Consider the following 10,352-nt stretch of genomic DNA (forward strand, 5'->3'; position numbering starts at 1 on the left):
TCTTAAATCGTTCGACCCGGGTACCCTTTAACATGAAATAAATAATAATAATAATAATAATAATAATAATAATAATAATCAAATCATAGATGTAATCAAATCAAAACATGAGAAAACATAAATGTTCAAATGTGGAAGCGGTTTTAGTTCCTTTGGCATTGTCATGGATTTCTCTTGTCAGTCGCCCGAGTATCCTTGCCCTTATCTGAAAAAAAAATAAAGATAAAGATTGAGTATAAAATATTCAGTAAGTGATCCTATTATCGGGATGAGGCTATGCATCCAGGAGCAAAGAATGATGGCCTGTGGCTCATACAACTACATCGATTTTTTATGATGAAAGGAAAACCAAAAGGCGTACTATCTTGCCTTGATACGCATGTCTAGCGGCGCATACCGTCAAACAAGAAAATAACATGAACGTGAACCTATCGACTCACGCATGTCTAGCGGCCCGTAGGCACACCGTCGAACATGGAAATAATATGAATGTAAACCTATCGGCTCATGCATGTCTAGCTGCCCCTAAACTCGCCATCAAACATGAAAAATAACATGAACGTAAACCTGTCGGCTTACACATGTCTAGCGGCCCGTAGGGACTCCGTCAAACATGAAACATGAAAAAAAGTAACATGAACGTAAACTTGTCAGCTCACGCATGTCTAGCAGTCCGTTAGCACACCGTCAAACATGGAAAAATAACATGAACGTGAACCTTTCAACTCACACATGTCTAGCAGCCCGTAGGTACACCGTCAAACATGAAACTAGACCCGTAGTTCCTTTGAAATAAAACATGCATGGTAAACTGCCCTATTGGTCTATTCATGCATCACATACATAATATAAGTACTGATTAGAAATTTGAACATGCTTATAATACTCATAACTGTCATGCAACAAGTATATCACAATGACAAAATCATGCTTCTAAAGTCCATTAATTAATTTATAAATCTAATCTAGATCGCCTTGCACAAAGGCACCGGTAATAGTACCACTTACCTCAACTTGGTCACAAAAGTCCATGCAAAATAATTTCTTAAAACCTTTGGAAAACTTGAATCAACCCAAAGTTGTGGCTTGGTCCAAGACAAATTTCAAAACTTGATTCAATTAACCAATCTCAATCCAAAAGAATAACCAACCAACAACTTACCCAAAACTTATCGATCTTTACCAATTTTCTGCAAAATGAAAAATGGTCTCTAACTTGATGAAATCAAATGGGTGAATTTGACCTCCCAAATTATAAGGAAAATAAGTCTTATCCAAGGTTTTCCTCAAAATTCTGACAAAGATCAGACAGTGGCGGTAGATGGTGCGTCGGCTCGTGGATACTATAGATAGGCAATGGGTGTTGTTGTCGGACGACATAAATTGTTTAGACTAGCAGCTGATAGTGAGAGTCTTGCATGAGGAGGGTTTGCCAGAGTGAGAGAGAAGGGGAATTTCAAGTTTTACAGATTTTATTCAGCAGCGATTACGAACAAACCAAAGCTTCAAACAACGATCCAACCGTTCAAAATGAAACTCTATATGTCTCGAACATACCGACCAAATTTGAGCACGATCCAACAATTCAAACTCTGGCAATCGACAATTTTGTGGAAGTTTTCGCTGAAAAATCGAATTGCTTTCTCCCAATTTTTGACCTCTTTTCACTCTCATTTAATTTTGAAAAAATCTCAATTCTTTTATTTTTTTTCCAAATTTTGAAAATATAAATAAAATATTTTATCACAATATCTCCAAAATCTCCAAAGATTCTATTAAATTTAGAAATTTTCAAATTATCTTAATTTAGGTTTCAAAAACCAAAATTAAAGGACATAAGATCATCAATTTGATACAAATTAAATCATTCCAAATATTTAAATCAATTCAAAACCACATGAAATTAATTATCTCTTTTAATTTATTTTTAGAGTTGACCCTAAAATCCAAAATCAAAGGGGAAGCAAAATTCAATATTTTCAAGATAATCCGTTCGAATATCTAATCAATTAAATTCAATTTAACCAATAAAAAATTTTCAATTATTTCAATTTAACCCAAAATTTTCAAATGTAAGGGAAATTTAAACTCAATAATTTTAGATAATTAACTTAAATTTTTCTGAAATTCGAGATGTTACGATCAGTCTCTATTAAAGTAGATTAAAATTATCAACTTCTATTGAAGGAGATTAAAATCTTGTTATTTTATATAAATATATATTTTTTATTTTTTATTTTTGAAAATCTCCAATTCATTACTTTTTTCCTTTATCATTTCTTGAACTAAAGTCTCATACAAGACAAAGTGTGACGTTTTTCTCTCTCTCTCTTTTTCTTTGAAAAAAAATAGACCGAAAATTAATACATGTTGAAAAAGCTAAAATGAGTGTTTATCCTAAATTTTTTGCCGAAGATTCTCGTCAAGGACCTATCATTCTTCCGGCTCATTTAATATAAGACTGGCGCTACGAAAAATGTTAAAATCTATATTTTAGTATTAATCGGAAAAATCAATGAAGTGGGCCCTTTTTTTGTGTGTGATATTAAAATGGTCCTCATTTTACATTCAAGTTGTTAAATGATCGTAGTGTTGATCGATTTAGTTCAATTCAATATTCCTTTTTACGTACCCAAATTTTTGTTTCATTTGAATGTATCTATGTATCTAAAAGAATAAAATTGAATTGGGTTTATATTGGACCAAATATGATAGAGACCTTTATCAACTAAACTTAATTCACCGCTTGATTTCTTCTATATATATTTTTTCTGTTTAGAAAATTGAACTTCTAATATTTGAGGGTAGGAATGGCAATGGGACCAGTATGGGAAAGAGATGCACTCCTCATCCCCATCTATATGGGAATTTTTAATTCCGGTCTCCAATCTATTTCCCATTTTGGGAGTCGGGGTCAGGTTGAGGAATCCCTGTTCGGAAATTCGAGTCTCTTCCTTTTTTTTTTTATTATTTAAATTAACAATTAAAAGAATTTGGGCGGGGATGGGGGTTGGGTTCTTGGTCAGGAACGGGGTGGGGATCCCCTGTCCCTGAGGATTTGATTTAAATCTTTATTTTGACTCCATATCCGGTCAAACCAGTGATTCTCCATCCCGATTGACTTGAGGACTCGCGGTGATCAGACTCTACGAAGAATTTTGCCATCCCTACTCGATAGAAAGATATACACATCTCAATTAATATTGAAAAATGCTCTGACATTATAATTGAAGTTGTATAACAATTGCAACCAACAACCGAATCTTGAAAGGGATAAATGTTTGTTTTTTTTTTTTAAAAAAAAATCCATTTTATCTTTTAATTTTAATTTCATTGGAAATAGAGATTTGTGGTTCTTTTGGTTAAATGGCAAATTTGGTCTCTTTTGTCAAGGTTAAAATTTAGTTTCTACTGTTTATATTAGAATTTAATTCTTATGACTGGATAAAATACATTCATAAATAATCTCTATGAGGATTTTATCAAATCATAGAGATTATTTATGAGATTTTATCAAATCGTAACAACTAATTTTTTTTTTTAATATATGATCAAAATTTTAATTTAGTTTTTCATAAAAGAAAAAAACAAATATTACAAATGAGTGCATGAGATTTCAACATCAGATTTGGAAAGAAAGTACTTAAATCTCATTTTGACGTATATCCTTAAAAATATTTATATTTTCAAAAGACTCGTCTGTTATATGTACTTTTAAAAATGGACTATTCTAATAATTTATTATTTATTTTTAAATCTGTTATTGGAATTCAACAAAACACTAGACTCCCTAAATTTATTAAAATATTATCATAATAGCATATCAAACATTTCTTAATGTATGGATTATTTTATTAAGGTATTAAGAAAGTAAAAAAAGTTACTATTTAAAGTACCAGTTAAAACGCCTAACGTATTGTAAAGTAAAGTAGATAGAAATTTAATAGGTTAAAATATCATTTTAATTTTTATATTTTCAACTTCACTCGATTTTAATTTTCACACTTTCAAATGTCATGTATTTTCAATAAATTTTAAATTTAGTCCTTCAATTTTTTTTTCTTTTCTAAAACAACAATAAACTAGTAGGTTAAGATTAAATTTATGATTGGTTGTATGTGTATGAATTTTTAAAAATATAAGAATTAAATTTAAATAAACTTCAAATTACAAGACAAACTTAAAATTAAATAACCTAATAAACTAAAATTGAAAAATGAAAAGTAGTCTAATGAAAAAGTATTTAAGAATATATATATATATTTAAAGGAATATAAATGGCCGGTTACGGTATGAAAAGTTATCGGCGTGCCTAAGGAATATTTCCAAAACAGAATCTTTATGCCAAATTTGTAGTTTGAATTTGTGAGCGAAGTGGGAAACGGAAAATAACTCGGTGCATTCGTAAGCACGTTCGACTTTAAATAATTAATTGGAAAAAAAAAGTTTAAATTCTATTTTATTTTCTAAATTTATTTGAATTTTTAAAAAACGCTTATTTTGGTCAATGTTATGTTAATTCTTAGACATAATAGTGGTAGTTTTTTTTATTTTTTTTTATTTTTATGATTAAGCTTCCAAATAAGTTAGTCATGCTAAAAAAAATTTAGGGTTTCAATTTTGAATAAGTGCTAAAACGATTTTCTATAGAATATCTCAAAAGTTATTTTGCATCTAAGATTTTAATCGTTCACTATTTTGACATGTTGATTGTTGATATTTTACTTCACCTTCATCTTACTCAACTCATGTTAGATGCAATTTCATCCCTAAATAGTCGACATAATTTTCAATATGAGCCAAAATAAACGTTTTTTAAAAGTTTAGAGACTAAAATAGGCGTTTTTAAAGTATAGGCATTCAAATAGTATTTATTGAAAAAAAATATAGAAAAAAATATCAATTTGGTTCTAGGTGTTGAATCTAGGATTTTATTTGTTCCTTATATTTTAAAATATTTATACTTTTGGCCCTCAAATTTGAAATTTGATTTTAAGTTAATTCCTAGATTTTAAAATATAACAATTTTATTTTTGAGTTTTGAGTTTTGTTTCAATTTTATCATTAAGTTTTAAGATTTACACTCTTTACCTTGATTTTTCAGTAAATACATTTCCTACCCTATTATGTTTTGACCTAATATCTACCTCTCGCATCTGGGGTTGGAATACATACTCAAGTAACACGTTAATAACACATATTATAAATTATGATATCAATTTGTTAAAATTAGCTAAACAGAGGCAGAAATAAAAATAGTTAGTTTATAACAAAGTAGGAACTAGAAAACCAAAATAAAATAATTTTGAAAGTTGAAGAAAATAAATATTTAGAAAATTTGCTGACCAGCGATTTGTGGTTGGGAATAGGGTTTTCGATGCCATATTTAAACTTTTAGCACATTTTCTGTGAACGATTAAAAAAGAATAGTGAGTTTATATTAAGAAAACTAGAAATGAATTGTTAACATGTGGCAAAAATTGAAACTTAGACTTCGTGATAGAGTGTATGCCAATTATTAAATAATAGTTACGTTTACTAATTTATAATGAAAATGGATGAAATCGTAATCGAATTCCATTAACAAATCAATTGTAATGGACTTCAATCACAAATATAATTAGATCATTTTTTATTGCATTTACTTAAAATTAAGAATTTTGTCAAATTTACTATTACCAATATGGTTACATTTACCTTTGAGAGACAAACTGTAACGGTAACAGTAAATGCGTAAAAAATTATATATATATATATATATATATATATATATTAAACAGTAACAAAATTTGGTAACCATAACAATAACGATATCGATACGACGTAATTTTTTGACGTAATCCGCACCCACGATATGGAGTTGAGCATCGCCAATAGAGGAATGAAGGATTTCCTGATCCCTAGGATGAAAAAGGGTAAAGAAAGAGATAAAGGCCGTTGAGAGGATTGTGAAAGGCACCACGAAAGAATCAATGGTTATTAATGTGACCCCGTTGAAGTTTTCTTCGAAAGGGAAGGAGAAGAAAATTGAAAAGAATGACGATGAAGACGAAAGACATCACTTGACTTTGAAGGAGAGGCAAGAAAAAGTCTATCCATTTCCTAACTTCGATGTTGCAGATATGCTTGAGCAACTGCTAGAAAAGCATCTTATCTAGCTACTGGAATGTAAACGACTAAAACAAGCAGGGTAGGTAGGTGATCCTAACTACTGCAAGTATCATAAGATCGTTAGCCACCCGATCGAAAAATGCTTCGTGTTAACGGAGATCGTAAGATTGGCTTGGGGGAGGAAGATTGAACTAGATCTGGACGAGGTTACTCAAACAAATCATGCCGCGATGGCAGTAACTTCAAGCGCTCCGACATCGATTATATGTTATGATGAAAGAGAGAGTTTGGTCCAGTTTGGACTCTCGAACTTGTGGTTGTACGATTTCAGCAAGAGATCCAAGTCACATATTTTTTAAATAGAGAAGAACACATTGATAATGACGATGATGAAGGTTGGATTATTTTAATGCGTCGAAAGAAGAGAGAGTTGAGTTCTACTAAAAAAGAGTCGCACTCCTATCAGAGTTACAAGAGAGGGAGAAACACTCAAAAAAGGAAGGAAAAAAAGAAGGCTCGGGAGCCCAAGCTTGTCAATGAGGAAGATGAAGACTTCCCTCAATCCAGGTGACAGATGACATTAGCAGTTTTCTTTCTTAAGGAGATTTATGGCTGCGGTTCGAGGAAAACCCCAGAGGTTGTTGCATGTCACGCCATCAGCACGACAAAAGAAGAGGATATTCCTCTGAGTTCATCGAAAACGATGGAAGAATCAAAATACTTATCATCGTTCAGCATAAATGACCTATTGTCACTTCTCAAGCAGCCAAGACAACCTTCATTGATGCATTGTTAGAATCCACCACATTTGGTGTACCAACCTCTACAGCGTGCATGTATGCCTCGTGTTGTACATCCATAGGTTTCTCAGATGAAGATCTACTGTTAGGTTCAAAGCTGCAAAATAGGCCTTTGTACGTCTCGGGATACATTCAAGAACAGAGAATTGGTCGAATTATCATCGATAATGGATCAGCCGAAATATAATGCCTAAAACGATTATGGAACAATTGGGCATCCTTTTGGAGGCATTGCCAAACAAAAGTTAGTAATTTAAATGTTCAATCAAGGTAGCCAAAGAGCAATAGGCATAATATGTTTAGAACTTCTCATTGGCGACCTGAAGGCCGACACGTTGTTTTATGTCATAGACTCGAAGACCACCTATAAGCTATTGTTGGAACATCCTTGGATTCATGGAAATGGTGTGATAACGTCGATGCTGCATCAATGTTTCAAGTTCTATAAAGATGGGATTAAGAAGGTTGAAGCTGATTCTAATCTATTTTCAGAAGCTGAGTTTCATTTTGCAGATGAGAAGTTTTATTTGAAAAGTGAGAGTTTGGTGGGGAAATGCCCGCAGAGACTCCGTTAATAAGGGATAAAGGTGAATCCCAGTCAAAATCACAGGCTGATACAAGGAGAAAAATAGGCAACAAGGCACAAGCCTCTGGCTCAAAAGGAAATGAAACATCCACCAACATTACATGGACACTGGTTTTAAAGGATGATAAGTCTCTAAGTCCTCCGATCTTATGCTATGTTCCTTTGTCAAGGCGCAAAAAGGTGAATCACCTTTTACGAAGTGCTCAAAAGGCTTGAAGGTCGGGGATATTAAAATACTAAAAGAAAGTTTCATTACACCACTCACGCTGATAACGAAGCAGGAAATCCATGAACCTGAGGGAGACTTGACTTAGGTAAATCTGCTCGAAACACGAACAATGGATAGGTTCGATCCTAAAACTTATAAATTGCTAGCAAAAGCAGTGTATGACTTCACAACTCACATCGAGTTTAAGAGTTTGAGCATTTATGAGCGACCTGAGCTTTCCTCAAACTAGAAGAAGCTTTTGCAGGAAGGGCACGCTATATCTGCGTTAAAGAAGGGACATGGATATATGTCGTCAGAGCTAGTTCGCATAACTAGAAGGGCGAAGGAAAAGGTGGTCGAAAACAATCATATATTTGCAGAAGAAGTCGATATTGCAGGAGAAAAGGAAGGCAAGAATAAAAGAACCTTAGCCTTCGACTGTACGACTGCTTGTCGCACGCGCTTTGGCCTTTGAGAGATTGAGCATGACGGAAGTAGAGAGAGAAAGTCTATGCACGACCCCTGGATCTACCCGACACTCAACCTTTCGAAGGTTGACTTTGCCTTACAGAGGAGAAGAGGAAATCGTCTATTAATCTCCAGTGGTGACACGACCATCAACATTTGAAAGATTAGGTGCAGTTTCGAAGGAAAGAAAAGGAAAACCCCATGCACCCGTTTTGATCGCCTTAAACGCGAAGGATCACTTCAGCAGACATGTCTCCAGTGAGATCAAGGGTAAGGGAAAAACTTGTAGTGTCGTCCTTAATATAGCCCTAAGAAAGAGGGAGTCGATACCTCACACATCAATCTGGCAACGCCTCGACCATAAGGATACTAAAAGGCCATTAGATGAGAAATCATCTTGTGAGGGAAGAAGTTGCAGAGAGATTCATAGTATCGTCCCTTCATGAATGAAGAGAAATATCTTTGTTACTCTAAACACAAGAAAAGGTTCACTAAAGGTGAAAATGTGCGATGTTGTGTTCACTAACCCTCAAAATGGAAGCTTAGACTGGAGGAAAGTGAAACTTCATGTCAGCACATTACCATCACTGAAGAGTCCAAAGATGATATGACCGAATGGGAAGTGGAAGATGCTCTACTAAGTCTGGAGGATGGTGGTCAATCCACGGTGGACGAACTAAAAAAAAGGGGTGGGTGCAAGTTAGTATATATATAAAAAAAGAAAAAAAAAACAAGAAGAAGAAACGAAAGGAGAAAAAGAAAGAGAAAAATAGGGTAAGAGTGAAAGATGTATATGGTGAGCTTTATTTATAGAGGTCAACACTACAAGAATAAGTTCTCCCGATGCCTAAATAGAGCATCGGGAGTTAGGTCGTTGGGAGAGACCATCTCTCCCAATGACGTAAAGGCCCGTCGGGTGTTCTTGGGGAACTCTCGACGCCGTAAAAGATCGTGGAACTCCCGACGCTGTTTGTTAGCCATCGAGAGTTCTCAGGGAACTCCTGACGGCTCTCCCGACGTCCATCGGGCGGCGTCGGGAAAGGGGTATGGTAACCAGACCCCTTCTTCCCCATCTCCCCCATTTTCCAAAAACCCTAACCCATTTTGGCGCCGCCCTTACTTCTTCCCCATCTTCCCCCTTTCTTCCGCCCCTCCCTCTCCAATTTTCCCCTCACCGCCGCTGAAAGTTAGAAGAATACGTTAACTAAAGCGAGTAGTACTTCAGAGATGGAAGCAACCTTGCGTTCATTACGTTCATCCCTGTTTCACCATAGAGATGTGAGAACGTGGCCGATCACGGAAAGGTATACGCCAAAGGAAAAGCGTTCTTCCATTTTCCTCATTCTTCTCCACTATTCTCCCTCCCTCTCCCCATTTTCCCATTCTTTTATAAGTGTCGCCATCTCTCCTCTCCCTCCCTCTCCCATTTTCCCCCATTTTTTTGCTGTCGCCGCTGTCGCTCCTCCTTTTGGTCAGCTGCTGCAATCAACTGCTTGCCGCCGTCGTCGTCTCCTCGTCTCGTTCAGCCACCACCGCTGCCGGTAATCTACTCATTTTATTTTATCTTGTATATTTATTTAAATCATTAGTTCACATCTTTTGTACAAATCATGCCCATTCAAATGTGTGTATATTCGCTTTTGTTAAGATCTCGTAAATTTTGCAGAATATATTTGTTTTATAATTCTTTGAAATTGTTGAGAGTAATTTTATAACGAACATGTCATAATTCATTAGAGATAAACATTATAATTTTTTTTTAAGTTTAAAGTTGATTATAACACTATGTTTATGTTTAGAAAATGATATGATGTTGGTTATTTGGAACCTAAGCATGCATGATTTAACATTTCGATCTTTCCTTGAATGGAGAAAGAAAATTAGTACATAGATGCTATGTGCTATTTTTAGTATATGAACTTTTTTATGCTTATATGTTTGTGTCTAATAAATCTATAAATATAAAAAATATAAAATAAATCTTTAAACCTCCAATTTGGTACTTAATAGGTCCCTAACACATTTAATATTTTAAAAAAGTTTAAAGAATCTACTAGACATAAAACTAAATTTTGTGTCTAATAGAAAATTGAATTTAAATCTTGAGGCGTTTTGTATGTTTTTGATGTTCGGGAGGTTCCATGTTAGTCGTGGGGGGTGGGTAGAGTTTCATTACACC

This window comes from Benincasa hispida, chromosome 10 (assembly GCF_027475165.1).
Source record: "Benincasa hispida cultivar pf3 chromosome 10, pf3_genome.v1.1, whole genome shotgun sequence".
Taxonomy (NCBI): domain Eukaryota; kingdom Viridiplantae; phylum Streptophyta; class Magnoliopsida; order Cucurbitales; family Cucurbitaceae; genus Benincasa; species Benincasa hispida.